A 21,819-nucleotide genomic window follows, 5' to 3' on the forward strand; every position below is an offset into this window, starting at 1 on the left:
AAGGAGATTTCCAAACTAAATATGGAAAATGCAACCTAGCTTCTTTTTGTATCTTACAGCAAAATGTTAGAGGAAAGGGGTAAGCTGACACCTGAATTTTTAGGCACAAAGTAAACAAACTGATTCCAGAAATTCCAAGCCTTTGGAAACCAAGCCTCCAAATGGTAGTGTACCATTTAAGGAATTAGCTAAACTTGGGACTTGTAAGTCAGGATTGAAAATGCAGTTACCCAGGAAGTATTTGTGGAAAGTCTTACTGGCTGATGGCTTGGACCCCTGCTTCCTGCATGATAAACCAACAAGCTTTTTGACAGTGCTGTATGAACAAAACCACTGCCATCCTGAACTAATAGGAAAATGGAGGGGACAGATAAAAGGGAAAGAGGCTTCAAGAGGAAAACCATGGAAGCTGAGATCTGGAATTAAGACATCTTCTTGGTCCCAGAGAGGAACACCATCCATGTGTACAGAAAGGGTGGGTTTTCCCTGGCAGCTGAAGAGCGTGGATGTTCTAGCCTACTGTTCCAGGAGAGTTTTACTGCCCCAGGCTACAGAGAGGGTGTAGCACATTCCCCAAGGGTTGGGGAGAGTGAGGTCAACACTCCATATCTCTGAGAGGGGTGGACTTGTCCCCCATAGATAAGGAAAGACCAGGTTGCCAACTCATTGCTCCGAGAGGTCTGGGCTTGTATGCCAGAGATTAGGAAGAATGTTGCCTCCACCTGACTTTACTGAGGGGTATGAGACTCAACCCCAGAGATTGGGTAAAGTGTGGCCATCACCCCAACATCCTTGGAAGGTGAGGTCTACAGCTCGGTCACCACCCAGATGCTTAATGAGAGCAGAACCAAGAAAAAGGCAATTGAGCAAGGCCATGGAAAGGGTGAGCCCCCATGAGGCCCCAAGGACAAGAAGAAACCATCATCTTCAGAATGACTCTTAGACTTTAAAATTTAATGGAGTATGCCCTGCAAGTTTTTTAAATTGTTGGGGACCAGTGACACATGTTTCCCTCCCAAATTCTCCATATGGTAATACAAATGTTTATCCTTTGTCTGTTCCTCTGTATACTTGAAGCAGATAAATTATTTTGTAAGTTTCAGAGGTTTACAGTGAGATGGGAATTTTCCCCAAGACAAATTGTGCTTCTTTAAACTGATTGTGATGTGATTTTGTAATTAACATTGTTACTAATTTAAGGTGTTTCTTTTTTTTTCTTTTTCTTTTTTTATTTATTTATTATTTTTTTTAAAAATTACATTATGAAAAATATGAGGTCCCATTCAACCCCACCGCCCCCACCCCCCACTCCCCCCACAGCAACACTCTCTCCCATCATCAGGTGTTTCTTTTTAATAGTGTAATTTCTTTTTTGGAATTCAGAGGGTGGAGTGTGGCAGTTTGATATTATTTATGAATTCCAAAAGAGATATGGATTATTTTTGTTCACTGGTCTGTTCCTCTGGGTGTAATACCCTTTGATTGTATTAAATTCAAAGGTTTTATGTTTACTTGATTATGCTAAGATTAGGGCTGTGATTCTACCAGGCCATTAGGGTATGCAGTGGTGAGTCCCTTCCCCCTTGGTGCATGATATAAATGCACAATCAAAGAGACAGAAGAAGATATGGGAGAAAAGAGGAAGGGAGCTCCATAGACACAGAAAAGGATCTTGTGGTCCTGGGAAGAGAGATTAGCCTCATAGTTTGCAGTTGAGAACAGAGCAGCTGAGTCCAACATCAGCCTACAGCTGCAATTGGAAGAAGATAGGCCCATGGAGTCAAAAGAGGAAGGAGGAAGGCTGAACCCTCACAGATACAGCCCATCATCTTGCATCAACATGTGGTAACAGACTTTGGGTTAAAAAATACCTCTTATGGTACCTTGAGTCAGATTCTTTAGGGCCTTGTAAGTGTAAGTTTTTGCCCCAAATAAATGTCCTTTATAAAAACCAACAGATTTCTGGTACTTTGCATCAGCACCCCTTTGGCTGACTAATACAGAATTCTCTTCCCCATTTACTAATGACTGATCATTAATGAATATTTTTTGAGCATTTATATTGTATTTTTTGAAGATACATAGATCACAAAAAATGTTACATTAAAAAATATAAAAGGTTCCCACATACCCCACCCCCCACCCCCACACTCCTCCAACATCAACAAGTTCTTTCATCATTGTGACATTGCATTTGGTGAATACATTTTAATAAAAAGTGTAAACCAAAGAGGGAGGTCCTTCAAGTATCTGAAGAATGCAACTACTCTGCAAGTCTCCCCAATCTTGCCTTACATATCCCACCTAACAACTGAATCTAATAGCAAACACTTTCTCAATACTCCAGTTGAACTGTGTCTATGTTGGCAAATTTACCAGAAGAAATGTACCAGAAGAAATGGCACAATGACCTACACCAAGTAGTTAATTGATAAATATATTTTGGACGTATGTTTCAAAAGATCGATAGATGAAAGGAAGGGAGGCTGGAAGGGTAAAAAATTGAATGGAATACCAATGTCAATTAAATACTTTACTTGAGACTATCCTAAAAATCAAAACATATATTTCAAGAGGCAAATATAAATAAATTTTTTAAAAAGAGGCAAATATTTCTTTAGTCAGTTATATTTTCTGAATGGAAATATTTGTTCCATTGATAGAGAAAAATTTCATGTTTATTTGTAATCAGTGAGAACTACTAAATGAGTCTGCAAATATCCCCACTGGCCATGCTGTTTCCACATACTCTACAGAAGTTCCCACTGGCCAGGGAGACTCATAGATTTAGTAACTGTATGGGAAAAGTTCATAGAATTATTCAGACTACATGTTTGGTTTTGCAAAGACTCTAATGATTATGGGATACACACTGGAATTTATCTATATAATGCCCAATTAAGTGTTAAAAATTTTAAAACAATTCATTACATTTAAATGGAACTCGATAAATATGAATGCATGCTTTTCACACTACAGTTTTGTGTTCTTTTTCGAAAGTAAATTTCTGTTTGGAATGCACATACCTTGACAAATCCAGAAGTCATGGGAATCAAAAAAGAGACAGATGAATATAAAAGTCACCCTTGTAAATTCCTGTAAATAAATTAGGCCAAATTATCTTTCAACCATATGTACAAACAGGTCCAAAGCAATCCTTATAAGAGGGAAAGGGAGGAGATACATATCAGGTGGATGTGGGAATGGGGGTGGGACTTGTGAATATAAAACAGTTCATTCTGCAGTTCACAAAAGGGCTTAGTTTTCTTTTTAAAGGTCTACTTGAAACCTCAAACAATTACATTAACTATGCTACTAACAGAAAACCTCTTAATTGCAGAAGAGTATACCTAGGAGACTGTGGAATTTCCACCCACTCCAAAAAGACTATCCAAACAGTACTATTCAATTTTTCCTCAACATACAACTCATTTTGAGATGAGATACCCACAATTTCAACACATTTTCACCACCATAAATAATTTATACCAACTGTAATTTTCAACTTTAAGATAGTCTTTTACTGCTTACAGAGAGCTTTCCTACACACATTTCATTTACTCTTCAAAACAACCCTGTTATGAAATTAGGATTCAGGCCCAGAGAGGTTAAATGGCTTGCACAAAGTCACATACCTGATTAGTGGTAGTGTTGTAGAATTTGAGAGAGGTTCAATTATTTGCGTATAGAAAGGCCAGGACTCAGGAATGATTTTGAGAAGGAAAAATGGTTTATTGATGGCCGGCCGGACTGGGGAGCTTTCTGTTGCAAACCGGAGCCCAAACGAGATTTTCAAGTTCCTTTTATACAGGGTGGGGAGTCAAATGGTGCTTGTATCAAAGAAAACTGCTTTCTTTGTTAGTTAAGTCTTTGCCTTGAGTACCAGGTAGGTTTTGAATTAACATATTGCCCTCACCTCAGGTGAGCTCGAATTAGCATCTTGCCACATTCTGTCTGGATGCAACCTTGAATACACATTCAGTATTACATCCCTTCTGAACATTCAAAGCCCATATCACTTAACTGGATTTCTAGAGACTAGGCACACTTGGATATAGAATTAGATGATTTTGAATTTATGCACAGGCTATATTATATTTCCCATTCAAGGCCAAGTCCAAGTTCCCTTAAGTTTTGGCTTCACCACCATCAGAGTTTCCCTTGACTTACTGGTATGTATATAGAGTTTGCATTGCTAAATTGCCTCCTGGGACTGGAGTCGTTGCCATGGTCACCAAGAGCAGGATTGCAGCCTCTTACTGTTCCACCCCCACAAGTCAGGACAGACAGTTTAGCTAAAGGTTATCTCTGAAGAGATAAAGAGCCTCCCACCCATTGCCCACATCAGTAGAGGCAGGACTAGAATCTATGTCCCTCATTTGTGGTTCACTCTTTTTTCCAATATCCCAAACAACTTCATTATTCAACAAATAGTTGTTAAACTGACTATAAATCATACATGCCAGGATTGGAATTGGATACAAAAACAAGAGCTGTGTAACTATGTGATGATCCCCACTCATTTATTGCATTTTAGAATACATACTTCTCCCTTTGATTTGTACAGTGACTAATATGAAGTCACAGGGACACATATGAATTTTTTAAATCCCTCACCAGAAATGTATACTGGCCCCATCTTTATAGATGACAGTTTTCCAATAGGTTCAAAACTCTTAATAATATGCACTCTCTTTGGGCCAGTTATTCCATATTTATATATTTATAGAGAAATTATCAAGATACATACAAAGAGGAATGCATAAGAATTTCTTTCATGATTTTTTTACAATAGTAAATATTGGAAATTGTCTAAATGTCCAACGGTTTGAGCTTGTTTAAATAAATCAGGGGACAGCCAGGCAATGATTACTAAAAAACAATTACATATTACAGGCAAACCGTTATACTTTTATTTATCATGTTACATAATTTTTATTTCTGGCTTTAATTCAATGTAAATTAAACTCTAGAAGAGATAAGGGAGAGGAGGATTATAAAATTTTTCTTTATACATTATTGGTTGTTTTTCACCTTTATGTCTCTTTACCTCTCTATATGTATCTAATATATTTTTCAAAATAATGTATCATATATTTGATATAGAAAGATGTTCAATGTTCACAATATATAGATAAATGAAAAAAACATATTATAAAGTAATTACAATAAGTTCAGCTTAGAAAAAGATATATATATATGTATGTTAAATAGACTTAAAATATTGATAACATTGGCCATCTGGTGAGTATAATTTTTCTTTCTCTTTTTTAAATTTTCTTCTCTCTGGGTATCTGTACTTTCTAACTTATTTTGCTCATATATAAAAATGTTATATATTTGAAATACTTCAAAAATCAATTTTAGATAATTCATTGTGGTGAATTAAAGCAAAATAAAAAGGAAAAGAGTTTAAAGTACTCTTCAACATTCCAGTATTTTATATTTGGTACTTAATTGACTTTATAGCCCCAATTTATCAATCAAGTAGCCCCACACCAATAATTTTGTATATATGAGGCAAAATCACAATAGTAAGAGTAAACAATTTAAAATTTCTTCACAGTATATCAAGACAGAAGATAATACCTAAATGCAATTTTTAAAAATAGGTCAATAACATCATGATTACCTTTGGAAAAGATCACCAGGGTGACCTTGTAATTATAATAGAAAATCACATTATTACTAACGCATCAATGCATATATAAATCATTCCTAATAGACTGAAGCGGTGCTCTTCATTAGTTGCAATCTAATTGTTCGATGTGCATTTTTCATCACTGTTAATGCGGCTCAAAAAATGACATAGCTCTCTTCAAGTGTTCATGTGGCTCCATAGTACTGTTAAATTAGAATCTTTCAAGGGAAGACATTCCAGAAAGTACTTAGATCCAGACTACAAAAAAAGAAAATATTTCTGGCTCTTCTGCCACCTATATCAGAGCAAGTCTATAGAATTTGGCTTCATACCCATCAGGCTGATTCTGCAATGAAACTAACAAGAAATGCTTTAAAAAATAAATTGCCCTATATGCAGGATTTTGCTTTGGCAATATACAGAGAAGTCTGGGAAGCAAACGGCCTTTAAAATGTTCCAGTTAAGATAGATAGATAGATAGATAGATAGATAGATAGATAGATAGATAGATCGATAGATAGATAGATAGATAGATAGATAGATCATCTTTCTCCAACAGATTAAAATAGTAAACTTTCTGTAGATTTAGGAAATGGTAAAAAATTTACTAATTATTTTCAGTAATTACTCAATTTTATACTAATTATAGCACCTATATTAAAACTATTTCTATTTTCAAGGGACCCTGGACTTCATATAAGTCACCCTTCATTTTACTAATGATTATATCTTTCCATATTGCCACATATGCTTTGAAATCCCTAGTGCTACTTTTCTAAGAGGATGATTATTCAAAGACATTGTAAAGAATAATTGTCTTGATAACAAAGACAGTTTCCCCTTTATGATGACTGGTGCTCTCAGAAAATTAACACTACAATACTCTGTATTACCTCTTTCTTCCTAAGGCCCTAGAAAACTTCTAGGTTTACATTATTGGCTGCAGTTTTTTATTTCTGGCAATACAGACAGGTTTTTTTTATTTTAATAGTTTAACTTTTTAAAAAATACTTTAGATTACATAAATGTTACATAAAAAAATAAGGGATTCCCATATGCCCCACTCCCTACCACTGCCACACTTTCCCAAATTAACAACATCCTTCATTAGTGTGGTATATTTGTTACAATCGATGAACACATATTGTGCCATTGCCACTAAGCATGGATTATAGTTTACATTATGGTTTATACTCTGTCCCACAAAATTTTGGAAGTTATGACAAAATACATAATGGCCTGTATCCATTATTGCAAAATCATTCAAGACAATTCCACTGTTCTGAAAATGCCCCCATATTACACCTGTTTTTCACTCTCCTTTCCCTCAGAGCCTCCACTGCCTCCACATCGATAATAAATGTTCCTCCATTGCTAGAATAACAATAAGTCTTTAGTAGAATAACTGTAAGTCTATTAGTCTATTTTAGTCCATCCTTCACTCACCAATCCTAAGGATTCTGGGATGGTAATGCCCACTCTGAATACGAGCATTTCTAATGATGAAACTTGCCAAAACTTGTCAATAGCCATTTTTCTTCTTTTGCATTAGAAGTGACTGTGGCTGAATAGTCAGGTAATGTAAAGCCTAACTTCCCTTAGTTGTTTTTGCTACATGATGTGAAAACATATAGTGAGTAATCATTTCTGTTATACATGAGGCAAACTGCTAGTACTTTCAGCAGCAATATGACAAATGCTTACCTTGACTTCATTTTCCTTGAATATCCTGTTTAAGTCCTGACAGGATAAACCCAGCCTTCATTGGATTGCCAGTGAGTGAAGACTAGACTAGATCTGTGGATCTCATTCATTTTCCCTGACTGTAGACCCCTTCAGAATGAAGTGGTCAAAAAGCAGTTGATCCCAGTTACAACAGGCATATTCTTCTCCCTCCAGGGACATCTCTCAAGGATAATGGGTTTATTGTCCTTGTTATATATTACCTAAACCTCACTTTTAGGATGGAAATACTTCTTTGTTGTTTCTTATTCTTCTTCACTTTTTAAAACATATTTTTTCTGATAATAATGAAATTTATACAGATTTGTTCTAGAAAATAGAGAAAGTACAGAAATTATAAAGGAAAATAGTCACCTGTTTCCCACTGTGATGGTTAATTTCACGTCATCTTGGCTAGATTATAGCATCCAGTTATTTGGTCAAGCAAGCCTTAGTCTGATTGTTATTGTGAGGTTGTTTTATAGATTTAAATCATTATCATCTGATTACGTCTATGGCTGGTTATACCTACAAGCAACAAAGGAGACTGCCTTCAGCAATGAGAAAAGTTTCATCCAATTAGCTGAAGACCTTAAGGGGAGAATTGATTATTTCAGCTGTTAGAAAAAAGAATTTCTATTTCGACTTCAGTCAGCCAGCTTATCCTGGAGAATGCATCCTCTTCTTCATTGGAGTTCCCAGTTTGTGACCTGTCCTATGAATTTCAGACTTTCCAATCCCCATGGTCATGTGAGTCAATTCCCATAAATCTCATTCATACTTACATATATTTATTTAAAATTATAATGTCTGTTGCTTTAGAAACTGGGATATATATATATATCTGTTCTGCTTCTCTGGAGAACCCTGACTAATTCACCCCACCTCCCTTCAGAAATAATAATTTTAAGCTTTTTGTGTATCATTTCTAATCTTTGTTTCTTTCCTATGTACTGTATATATATATTTTTTATATCCTGCTTCATTACTTGATAGTATCACAAACATTTTTCTTTTTCTTTTATCATAAAGTATTTTAACTATCATCTTTAATGGCCATAAGAGATCCTATTGTCTAGATATATCATAAATCACTTAGCAATCCTCTTGTTGAACATTTATGGTCCTTAATTTTTTTCTACTTTTACAAAAATGCTTAGTGAAAAATCTTTGCAAATTAAGATTTTCTGCATTACACATTATTTCCTTAGGACAAACTCCCAGTGGTAGAATTATTTGATCAAATCAATGAGCATTTTAAGGCTTTTGATGAAACTGCCAAATCTATACCAACTAACACTTTATCATGCCCTCTCTTTTCATTCATTTATTCAATAAATGTATATCAAGCACCCACAATGTGCCAGGCACTATCCTAGGTGATGTAAATTTAGAGGCAAACAAAACAAGCCCAAAGTCTATGCCTCATGCAGGAAATATTCTAGTGGGGTGGATACATTATAAATAAACAAAAATACAGCGTAACACCAGGTATTGTTGGCACTATGTAGAAAAATAGAAGAGAAATCAAATGAAGAAGCAGGATAGGACTAAGATTGTTAGGGAAGAATTCTCTGATTAGCGGGTATTTGATCAAGGATCTGGAAGTAGTGAGAAAATAAGCCGGAAGACATCTGAGAGAAAAATCATTTCAGGCATAGAAAATAGCCAGTGCAAAGGTCCTGAGAGAGAAATGTGCTCGGACATGTTTAAGGAAGAAAATGGAGGGCAGTGTGGCTAGAACATCATGAGCAAGGGCAGGAGCATGGAGGCAGGGGACAAAATGGAAAGGTCCAAGAAACATTTAGGGACCAGATAATGTAGGACCTTGTAGGCCATGGTAAAGATTTTTATTTTATTTTTATTTTAAGTGTGATGATGAGCAAGCCACTGGTGGGTTAAGAGCAGGCAAATTATAAGATCTTACTTAATTTTAAATAGGATCACCCTGGTTGCTGTGTGGAAAACTATACCAATGCAAAAATGGATGCAATAACATCAATTAGGACAATTACAATAGTCCAGGTAAGAGATGATATGGTTTGGTATATGGTGTTAATGATGAATGAGAGGAAAACTATTCAAAGAGAGGATATAGTTTGAAGGTAGTGTAAACGACATTTGCTAATTGGTCGATCAGGTAAGAAAAAATCAAGAATGACTCTAAGTTTTGGGATTTGTACAACTGCACTGAACATTATCTTATTAAAAACACTTCTTGTATGTATTTTCTAGTTTACATTTATTTTGATTAATGAAGACTGAATTTTTTTTCACATTTATTAGTTATTCCTCTTTTGAGGAATACCTTTTCATACCTCTGCCCAGGATGGTATTTATAAAAGCTTTTCCTCCCTTAGCTTCTATTTAATTAATTCTTGGTTTCTCTCCTACTTCTCTGGCATTATAGCGACTTTCTCTCTCTGGATGTTTCTCCATATTTCACCAACTTCTTAATTTCAGTGTTTCTCAAGATTTCATCCTTGCTTTCTCTACATATACTTCCATGTGAGCTCATCTACCTATACCTATGATTTCCACTATTGCTTTGGCTGATAACACCCAAATCTTTACTTCCAGAACTTTTCTCTAGATCTATAATTTCATCTCCATATGGATGTCTGGATGGTGCCTCACATTAAATAAGTCCAAAGGTGTCCTCATTATCCCACCAAACTGACTTTTTCTTGTTTTGATGTGGGCTATGGGTGGGAGGCTCTTTGTCTCTTCAGAGATAACCTGGTTAAACTGTCTGTCCTAACTTGTGGGTGTGGAATGGTAAGACGCTGCAGTCCTGCTCTTGGTGACCATGGCAATGACTCCAGTCCCAGGAAACAGTTTAACAACGCAAAGTCTATAAACTTTAAATATTCAGGGAAAATGCAAACCAAATGTGCTAAAAGCTTATCTAGAATGTATGAAGTCCATGCTAAAAGCTACCTAGGATGTGGAAGATATATGCTAATTCAAGCCTATTGAGAACTGAAACAAAGGACCATTTGGCTTTTCCTCTCTGTATAAAAGGGACTCAAAAATCTTGTTCTGGCTTGGGATTGAAACCGAAAGCTCCCGAGTCCAGCCCGCTGTCAATAAACCATTTTTCCTTCTCAAAATCATTCCTGAGTCCTGGCCTCTCTATACGCAAATAATTGAACCTCTCTCAAATTCTACAACAGTTTTCCCTATACTGCTTAAAGGCGTTAACTAGTTTCCCAAGCCAAAAGCCTCAGAGTCCCTCCTACCCCTCCCTCACCCACTAAATGTAATCGATTTCCAAACCCCATCGATATCATAAGTGGGTCTCAAGTTTGTCCCCTCTTCTCCATCATTATGGTCAATTCCCTAGTCCATACCCTCAAAATTGCTCTTAGAACATTTTTTAATTGGTCTCACTGCTAGTACTCGTGATCCACTTCAGTCCATACACCACACTGATGTCATCTTTCTAAAACTCAATGTTGGGGTCCCTCTCCACTTTAAAGCACTTTGATGGCTCTCCAAAGCCTTCAAAATGAATTTCTTATTATGATGAACAAAACAATTCAGACTCTTGCTTCAATCCATCTCTCACTTCCTTTGGCTCATTGAATGGGAACAAATTTTGACGTTTGATAGGAAAAAGTAAACCATGATTTTCATAATGTTAATAGGCAGTGGTCTAAGACTATTGTTCAGAAAGACCATCCATGAGCTGTACTTGTCTAATGCAGTTGACTCTGCTACAACATAATATATTGTAATGTTTTGGATAAACAGTCGGAAAAACCACCATTCCCTGTATAACTCTCCATGCAGGAAAATTCTAACACATTCATGCATTCATTCGTTCACTCACTCATTCAGCAAATATGTACCAAGCACTTTTGTGGGCCAGGCATATAGAAGGAAATAAAAGAAGATATGATCCTAGTCATTCGATCTGGATAGGAACTAAAGTGGTACTCTATTATTCTGGTTGGTATTCATAACAGCTAATTTAATCTCGTGCCCTTTCAAAATCCTTTCACCAGGTGGAACGCGGTTCTCCATATTAAAAACCTAGTTATTCTTTCAGAACCAATTCAAGTGGCATATTCTTTAAGACACTCTATCTACCTTTGGGCTTCCAGAGCATTCAAATATTCCTCTACTAGAATATGTGTTACATGATCAGAATGTGCTTATATGTCTGTCTCCTCCACTAGATGAGGAACTTTTTGAGTATCTTTGTATCAGGGGATAAAAGATATTTAAAAAGATTTGGTCAACTAATGAATGAGTGAGTAAATGAATGAATGAATGAATGAATGAAAGAATGAACATATAAAGATTTTCCATGAAAACTGCTCTGTGATGTATAACCGAATCAGTGTAATATGGAAATCTTCAGCAAAAGAAGAGGCCAGTACACAAGACCTAGAGAGTTTTTATGGAAAATACTTGAGACATCAAGATCCATTATACTCGAACTCTGTAAACATTGACTTCTTTTATCCCTTTCAATAACACAGTATTCCCAAGTATTTTGCTAAAATGTCCGGGACCAATATTCTCTCACTTTGTTTATATATTTTTATACATTTTCTTAAGCATGTTTTATTTCATGTTTTACAGAAATATACTGTTAAAAATTTCACCCTTCTGTGTTAAATTAACTTTAAAATATTTCCTTTGCACTGAATTATAATTGTTTCCAAGAAAATTACCTCACTTTCACAAGTTGCTCAATGTTTCATCAAGGTAGTATCTCAAATTGGGGAAAAGAACAAAACAATGAAAAAAATATATCACCCTTGTGTTAACACTTCATGAATCCCAAACCAAAAATAAATGGTGTCACACCTAAGTGCTGACATTTTATTAGAATAAACATGAAAGATAAATCACAAATGCACTAACAACATATGAATACAAGCAAAAACTAAAATTGTAATAAAAATATCAATCCAGGAATTGGTGTCATTTTAGATCCTACCCAAGATAATTTAAAGAATGTATGAGCTAAAAATAATACAAATAATAATATTTCATATTAAGCTTATAATTCTCTAGAAAAGACAAAGATTTGGTCAAATTTAGAAAAAGAATAAAAAGAAAAATCACTCTTAATGTTTTAGTGACTGTCCCAGAACTTATTTCCTTTCTCATAAACCTGCATACTGTAATCCTTGGAAATGTATGAAAGTAAGAAAGTAAAATAGAGAGGAGAAAGGGGAGGAGAGAGAGAAAGAGAGAATGAAGAGAGAGCTTTCTCAAGTCTAAGCAATAGGTATCAATTGGTCAACCAGCTATACAGCCTTCTCCCTTAGGGGTTACTGGATCTCATTAGAGAAGTTAATAAATGTCCCAAAAGGAATTCCTTTATTTGACTTGTTTAGCAATTTTGTCAATGCTTCCATATAATACTTAAGTTTCTAAACATACAATGAGTCATAGTCACAAAAATATATTCATTTGAAGTATAGAGTAAGCACATGGCATACTTTATGTTTCTATAAAATAATGCTTGCAAAATCCATGCCAAAAAATGGAAATATACCTTTTAATAAACACTCCTTTAGAAGAAATTCCATCCCCACACACATAAATACAATCACATTTTTAAGCTAGTTAATAGAGCAAGAATTTACATATCTCTCAAAGGCTAGCAATTAAACAGCAGGTTTTAAAAAGAAATATTTAATGTTAAAGGGGAAGGGGTTAAGCTGCAGAATACAAATTCAAAATGTTGATCAGAAACATTTTGTTTATAGGAATTTAGTTAGCTAAGAACAGCCAACATTTCAGGTTTAAAAAAGGCTTGGAGCCACTATGGGCTTGTAGTGTATTTATACACCTCTATATTTAAACACAGGTGGTAATTAGCAAGATTGAGACACCTTTAATAAAGCATCATCATGGGATGTGTAGCATAAGATGAGTTCATTGTCAATAACATTCCTGAATGAATCATCTCTTAGGACATTTAATTTTAAATGTATCTGAGAAAATATGGATTATTGAGATAGGCCATCTGCATTATCTATTTCTAATTTCTCTGACTACCTGAAGAGTTTTCTTAAAATATCTGGATGCAGCTGGCTGGGACACAAAGATTGCAATATATAATAAACAATTGTCCATTCAATCTTACACCATCTCTTTGGCAGGTATCTAAACCAGATAGTGGCATTAGAGGTAATAAATACACTTATAATCCACCAATTATGGAAAACCATACGACTGGGAAATTATTTTTTTTCTTGACCTTGCCCAGTGATCAGATTTTCGATGACGTATGCAAACTAATACACATGCACTACACATTTTGGCTGCTTTAAAAACCCTTATCCATAAAGGTAGCTAAAAACGTGAAACTTATTTCAAAAAAGTAAAATGGATTTATTTAATATAACTATATAGAAATTTCTAACAGGAAGTTACAAATATGTATTTGTATTAGCATCTTGCATACTGCAGTACTTTTCATCTAAATAGAAAGGCAATTGAAAAGTAAATATATGGTATTTCCAAAAGGGAAACTGAGGCTATAACTTCATAAAAATTAAGCATTGGATGAACTATGAAAATTCAATCACCATATATTTGGAATTATCCAGATGTTTGACTCTTTAAAATGCAGAAATTTATTCTCTTTAAACTTCAAGAAGCAATATCCCATCAATCACCCTGATTTTTAAAATATATATTTTTTAAATATACTTAGATTACATAAATGTTACACTGAAAATGTAGAGGATTCTCATAAGGAACACTCCCTAACCCTCCCACATTTTCCCACATTAACAACATCCTTCATTATTGTGGTACATTTGTTACAATTAATGAACTCATATTGGAACATTGCTATTTTAGCAATAGAAGAGCTTTTATCATTGATATAAAGGCAGTGGCTATCACAGGTTCTGAGGGGAGGGAGAGGGAAGAATAGGTGCAATCTGGGGGCATTTTCAGGACAATGGAACTGTCGTGAATGACGTTGCAATGGCAGATACAGACCATTATATATCTTGTCATAACTTACAAAATTGTGCAAGAGAGAGTTTAAACTATAATGTAAACTATAATCCACACATATTAGCAGTGACTGTTTTTTTTTTCCATTGCTTAACCAAATCCAAGCATCTGCTGAAAAGCTAGAATAAATCAATATTACACAGAAGATAAAGATATTAGGAAATCCACAAGTTCAACAGTAATAATTGACTAACATTTTCATGCCTTACTCAGATATTTTGGTACTATACAGAAAAAGCTCAAATAGCAAAAAATCAACAAAGCATATGCAATTCCAACACCCAACAATTGAATTTTTAATTATTTTTATTTTTTTAAAGAAGGTTTAGGCTACATAAAAAATTTAGGGGATTCCCATATACCCCACTTTCCCACATGAACAACATCCTTCATTAGTGTGGTACATTTGTTAAAATTGATGAGCACATATTGAAGTGCTGCTACTAACCATGGACTACAGTTTTACTTTGTCCTGCACAATTTTGTAGGTTATGACAAAATATACAGTGGCCTGTATCCCATCACTGCAATGTCATGTAGGACAATTCCAATGTCTGAAAATGTCCCCGTATTACACCTATTCTTCCCTCTCCCTCCCCTCAGAACTTCTGGTGGCCACTGCCTTTATATCAGTGATAAAATTCTTCCGCTGGAATTTGATATTTCCAATTTCTCTAAAATTTAAACATTAGATATCCAAAATTTTATAGTAATTACCTCATTTTATCATAAATAGTTCTCTTCGGGAAATTTATATTTTGAAATTCTAGTCATCTTAAAACCAGAAAAAAACACTTAGTAACTTTTTCATTTAAATTGTATGTGTGTGTGTGTGTGTGTGTGTGTGTGTGTGCATCCATTCTTTTTTCATTACCAAAATCCTTTTTGGGAATCTTTCTTTCTTAGCCATACTATAAGAATACAGGGGGAAAAATTAATTTCTCAGAACCTATAACTGCTATTGCAAAAAGCTTAACATGGACAGTAATTCAGCTCATGTTAGAGTTTGTGATTCCAAAATTCAATTTCATAAGTCATAGTCAATCACAAAAATGTTACAACAGAATATGAGAATCATTAAAAGGCAATTTCCTCATTGTTGACTACTTATCAAATGACAACTAAGTCAATTAAAATTAAAACAATCAGTACGCTTTATGGTGAATGCTAAAAAGGCTGTTTTTTAGATTTCAAATAAATGTGTTCAAACGCATTTGGGTCTCTGTAATAAAAAGTGATACATACATATTTTAATAAAATTGTTTTTATACTTGAAAAGGGAAAATAACTAATTCTACCAGAAAATTCAAACATCATTTATATTTAATGTTGCTGTGATTGCTAACTAGGTTTCCTCAGTGCCTGCAAAATCAAAATTTGAAAGTATACTTTTTCAATGTAATAGCTATTATAAAACTATGTTATTGCTGTGGATATCGTCACAGAACAAAAATATTCTATAGCATACATAAACACTAATAGGAATGCACAAACCTTTATCTCTGTGACTATTTAAAAAGAACTGCTTGAGTAGGAACAAAGAGGGTTGCAGTAAGATCTTAGGAAAATGACAGAGATGGCACTGATTTTTGTTCTGCTTAATCATTTATTTCTTGCAAATTCTATTCCCCAACCTTTTACAGTTACTTTCAGGGACCAGCAGACTGGTATGAAATGAAAATAACAAGCAAGTTCTCATTCTGAATTAGTGACTCCCAGCTGTCTGTCCTATCTAGTTTCCATGGCAGTAGAAGATTTCGTGGAAATTAAGGTACAGGAAATTGTACCTTAAGAAGCCAATATATCAAACTGTTTTAAGTAGGTTTCTTTGAATGGATAAATCAGTACCCTGGAAGGGACAGGGATTGAAAAGTAGTCAAAGTTTTTAAACCTGACACTAAGTGAAAAATTCTCTCAACCAACCAGATGTTTGTTTGCATCACCCCAAACAGCTGAATGATTGATGGAAATTTTCACTCACATATCTGGGTGTCACTTATATACAGACATAGAGACCTGTCATGGGTACCTGAAAAAAATATTCACCTTGGCACATACCTGCCATAAACACAGATATGAAGGCTCTGAGTAAGAGCTCCACAGGGATGATCCACTGATATGAAGAAATTATTTAACACATTTTCATGGGTTCATTTTCCAATTAACTTATCCACTCACAAGAGAGAGAATGGGACAAGGATGGAGAACCCAATATTTCAGAACAATTACATCACATTAAAAACATCATCCAAGAGATAGTGGTTAGTTGGCATATAAACATGTTTCACCATATGCTATTGTTTACCTAAAGTGGAAACTTGGACAGGAAGTAGAATTTAGAATTTTTTTTAAATTGTAAATTATCCAAGATTATACTCCCAGGTCTGGAAATGAATCCTAAAGTTACGTAAGAATTTAACAGGCCTTATTTATTGGACTCTACATTGCAATTTTTAAATACTAGGAATCCGACGTCATCTGTAAAATTATTTACTGTTTCAAATTAAAACTACTTTGGTTGGATTAGGTACAGAAATATTACCAGTACAATTGATATAAATATTGTTATACAATAATTTTCAGTTTATGCCATCATATTTCTTCCAGTTCCTGCAGTCCTATTTTTCATGACTTCCAAATATAAGTAATTTGTTGGTCTTTCTAAATTATACCACTGCACATCCAGCAAACTACAAAATCTCTGTACATTATATAAATTATCTTAACCAAGTACCACATACTGAAAATAGACTTCTGGTTGGACCATAAAGGTGGTTAGGAATAATCAAAAGCTATGTGAAGCCTTTAATAGCATTCACCTGATCAACTAAGCATGGTTCTAGCTGGTTCTATTTGATATTTACTTTCCTCATTTCTAAAAATCAATGGAAAACAGAAAGTAACAAAAATAATATATTAATCCAGGATTCAGAAAAATGTTTTACCTTTTAAGAGAAGGAAAAATACTATTAATCTCTATTCAAATCAGGTATCTAATCTAATGCTCAGAATCTGCAAATGATTTAAAGCAGTTATTTTATATGGGAATTGTTCTGAAATCTGGTTCTTTTTAATTTTTATAATTAGTAACTACATTTCCAGATATGGATATATGCTGTTGATCAAAATTGCTAAATTCTATCTCTTACAATATTTTTTCATCATGTCATTGTGGTAAGAATCCAGTTGAACTCTTTCCTCCAAAAGGTAAATGAAAGAAGCTATTTTTTTTAGTATGCATGGGTTGTTACTGTTGAGGTTAAAATTGACAGGAATTTAAATAAATATATACAATTTTAACAAAATTATCCAATTCTTGGTATTCACGATATTGCTTCTAAGTGTGTGTGTATTCGTATGTGGATATATGTGAGAACATATATAAATGAATACTATAAAAAACATTTTCACTAAAATATTAACCACTGAGTCAGGTATTTTTACTGGTGTTCTTTTGACCTCAAGTCATTCAATAAGTAAGTAAGTAAGTAAATATATACACATATGAATAAACTAATTTGGTTGGGGAAACTTAAAAGAGAATAAATTAATCATGTTTACCAAGCACTTGATAACTATACTTAAATTTGAAACTGATGGACTTGCTAATAAAGAAAGCTTCAAGCAAAATTACATAAATTCTAATTGCCAACCTCTAACAGTATAGGAAAAAATATGTTAATTAACACTGCAGCTTTTTACCGCTTCCAAGTTAAGACTATCACAGAAAATAATGTTACACTAAGCCTTCTGTTTTCAGAAGCAACATATCAAAATAATAGTTTGCAGTTTGACAATTTAAAGTAATAGTGTACAGAATAAATTTGAATGCTGGACTGTTCTGCTCCAGCAAGGATCTTTGTATTAAAGGCATCAGAAAGTTATAATAACTATGAGGGAAATCATTATTATGTCAGTGTTATTTACACATATTATAGTTAAATTGAAACACTGAGAAATTTAAGGTATTCAGATTTCAAATTAGGCCTTTGGGTGAGATGATAATCACATATAATCTGATTTTAACTTTTAACACACTTGTATGTTTGAATATTTAGAATCTCAGTTTGCCACCCTTACAGATTCCATGGATCTATAAAGCATTATTTCCTTCATCCCACTGTATACTTGCCAAATGACATGACTGCTCCTAATTCATAATTGGGACCTAGAACAAAAGACAAATACTAATTCATGTATTCAAAAAATATTTATTCATTTCTACTATGTGTGAGTCATTGTTTGAGGTTCTGGATTATTAGTTTGATTATGCAAATGTTAACAATGTTTCATGAATTTGTTTTCCAGAAATACCTGTTTTTCAAAACCATTCTGGAGAATAACCTGAAAACTTTTAAATAACATTTAGAGCATGGATTAATTTTAGAAATTTTAGAAATTACATACACCCTTTTTTAATGCATCTTGTGCCTTTCTTCTTTTATTAAAATGTTCCAACATTACTTTAGCATATCTGAATTTTTTTTAACTACACTTAAGGGGAAAAAAAAATAACTTTGCAATTATCAATTATTTAACATACCACACACAACACAAAGTTATGAACTTGGTAAAAAATGACAAAACCTAGATTCTGCTTTTCTAATTATTTTATTTCAGGGTCTCTATGCCCTATGAAAATTCATTTTTCCCCACATGGCACATATGAAGAGCAAGGGAGAGGGACGCAAGCACATAAAAAATGAGTAATCATGAAGCAGAAGTTAAAGCTGTGGGTTGCTTTTTCGTTAAAAAAAAAAAAAGTCTTTCCCTCTTATACTATACTCTTTTCTGTGAGCACTGAAGTTTTCAATGCTCCAGATCAGAAGACTTGACTGGAAGAATGGACCGGCATATTTCATCCAAGGATAATACAGCAGACATTTGTAATGTCTTTCCCAAATAGGTTAAGAGTAGTGATTTATTTTCTCTGTGTACCTGGCTGTTAATTTTAACCAAAGAACAGTGATCTAAAATTCAAAGAACCTGTCTATTACCCTTTGTTACCACCAACCACATCAATTAAATGTTAACCTAACAGTCCCCTGGGGTGTTTCATTTCCTTCTGGTTTATAAAACTGAATGGTCACTAATCTCCATTCTATAGGACCAGGAACTTCTCTTTGTATTTCTTCAGGCCACCTCAAATACATATCACTTTTAGCAACCCAGGACAAAAAACGGGAAAGTTCTGGGTGTCTCCAGAACAACTGCTCCACAAAGATGAGAGTTTTTTTCTACCCATATTAGCATACTGCCTGTAGCAGAGGTGCAGATTTGCTAAATCCCAAGCCACAGGCGAGTGTGAGCTACACACCATACCCCGCCTCCGCCCGTACTCTTCCAGTGGCGAAATATACATTGAGACGACGTTTACTAGTGGAGTGAGATCGTCTGTCCACGCAATTGTAAACAACAGGCTTCAAATGGGTTAGCTGAAATGTTTAAATGTACTCTTGACTGCAAACACATCCTCTCACCAAGTCGCACTAACAACATCTCTTTCTCCACCTCTAGGAACATCTTAAAATTGAATTGGCAATCTGCCCGTTGTGGAGTGGAAGAAAGTGAGGTTACATTTATCTAGGCATGCCCAGTGGGTGCTTGGCGCTCGGGAGACGTGCTAGCTGCTACTGGACGATATCTCAGGGTGAAACGCGAAATATACAAAACCGCGCATCTGAGCTAGTGGTTAAAGGCAACACCGACGGCTCCTGGGGCACCGACTCCCACTTAGTGTCTGTCTCTTGCAAATATTGGGATAGAAGAAGGACGCATCGGGTGGGGCTTCTGACGGCATAGGTTATAAGAAGGTCCTGGAGTTCCCACCAGAACCTGGGTTCCCCTAGTGAGGTTACAGAAGAATTCAGAAGCAAACAGGTACGAAAGTGTGTCCTAGCCCCTGAGCATCTTCGTTCAGGGAGAGACAGTGAACTGAACCCCAGCGGTCAAGCCCCGGGCGGATGCTCCCAGAGGGAGCGATGATGGAGGAGATTCTTCTCTGTCCTACCACCTAGCCCCCTCTCCCCACCAACCCAGCCCCACCCCACGAGTGTACCAGTGCACTTGTTAGAGCGCCCGGGCTCCACGCGAGAGCCGAGGCCGGGGCCCCCTCTCAGAACACGCATAGTTGGTTGGCTAAAGTGCCAATCCAGAAGCGCAGCGAGCCCCTAAAAGACAACACCTCCAGGGCCCGCTGGAAGCCTGAACTGCGGCCGAGGCAGACCTCACATCTCCCCCAGGTAGTCCAGAACCCCGGGGCCGTCGGACACAAGAAGGAGGCAGAAGCTCTGCCACCTCAGGCAAAACCCCAGAGCCCTTGCAGTCAGTCCGCTCACGACCGGAAGCCGCCATCCGCTGCCTACAGCCTTGGGGCGAAGTTTGGAGTCCTCGGGGTGGGAAGTAGAGAGGGGGGAGGGGGAGGGAGCCAGCAGGAAATGCACCTACCTAGTCCAGGCGCAAGTTTCGGAGGGTGTCTCCAGGTGCGGTACCCCCGCCCCCTCGCCAGGTGCTCAGCCCAGCTGGGCGCTGCTGGTGCCCGGGGCTTCGGGCCCCTCGGCCGGCTCCTGCTGGAAGCGACTGTAAATCCACATTACTATTCGAGCTGTGGCTCCGGCCCCAGCATCGCTCTCCTCTGGCTAGCAGCGGTGGTGTTCTCAGCCTGCGGCCGCAGACGACAGGAACCGAACCTGGCTACTATGGAGCCAAGGGAAGATCGCTGCCTGGAGGATGCTTGCGCCTGTGGTCGTATGTGTGCGCGAGAGTGCGTGTGAGTGCGCGCGTGTGCCTTTGAGAGAGTGTGTATGTATGCGCGCGTATGTGCAAGCAGAAGGGGCGAGCTCAGATGCCGAAGCACTCGGAGGTGAACTCCAGGCTGAGCCGGACCCGCCGCGCTCTTGGGTGTGGGGAGTCTGCACAGTTGACGGCTGTGCTGATGTTGCGGTGGCCGCCGACGCCGCGCTCTAAGGCTGGTGGCGGTGGTGCAAAAAATGTTTCTCTGCTACTCGAAACCAAAAACCTGCCCTGTCTACTGAGCATGCCCGGTTTGACAGCTCAACAGCCGAGGTGTTTTGTGTTTTTTTTTTCCTCCCTTTTCCTCAAGCCTCCAGGTTTTAGCTGCAACTGAGATGAGTCTGGGGGCGGGGGGGGGGGGGGGGGGGGAGGAGCAGGAGAAAGAGGAGGATTGAGGGAACAAGTAGCAGGCATAGAAAGGGAAATCCAGATAAGAAATCAGGATGTTAGAACGAGGGGAGAAAGAGCTGGAGATGGGAGCAGAGGAAGGAAATATGTACCTACAAAATTTAGATTTTGTACCACCATTGGTAGATTCCTGTGCAGGGGACTCGTGGGCCCTGCTTTAATTATTTTCTCCCAAGGGTTAGGTGGGGTGGGGGTTTAGGGAAGTGTTTGACAACCTCAGCATCAACCCGGGATAGTGCTTATTAGTCATGACTCACAAA

At 36.4% G+C, this 21,819-nt stretch overlaps 1 protein-coding gene across 1 annotated transcript in view; it reads right to left on the reverse strand.

Moving 5' to 3' along the window:
• TENM1 (teneurin transmembrane protein 1) overlaps positions 1-21,358 on the reverse strand; it is a 1,381,582-nt gene extending 1,360,224 nt beyond the window's left edge. Inside the window, exon 1 of the mRNA XM_058291548.2 lies at positions 20,807-21,358. The gene's annotated coding sequence lies outside the window, so the exon portion shown is untranslated. The remainder of the gene's footprint in view (positions 1-20,806) is intronic.
• Between the last annotated feature and the right edge of the window lie 461 nt (positions 21,359-21,819).

This window comes from Dasypus novemcinctus, chromosome X, assembly GCF_030445035.2.
Source record: "Dasypus novemcinctus isolate mDasNov1 chromosome X, mDasNov1.1.hap2, whole genome shotgun sequence".
Classification (NCBI taxonomy): Eukaryota; Metazoa; Chordata; class Mammalia; order Cingulata; family Dasypodidae; genus Dasypus; species Dasypus novemcinctus.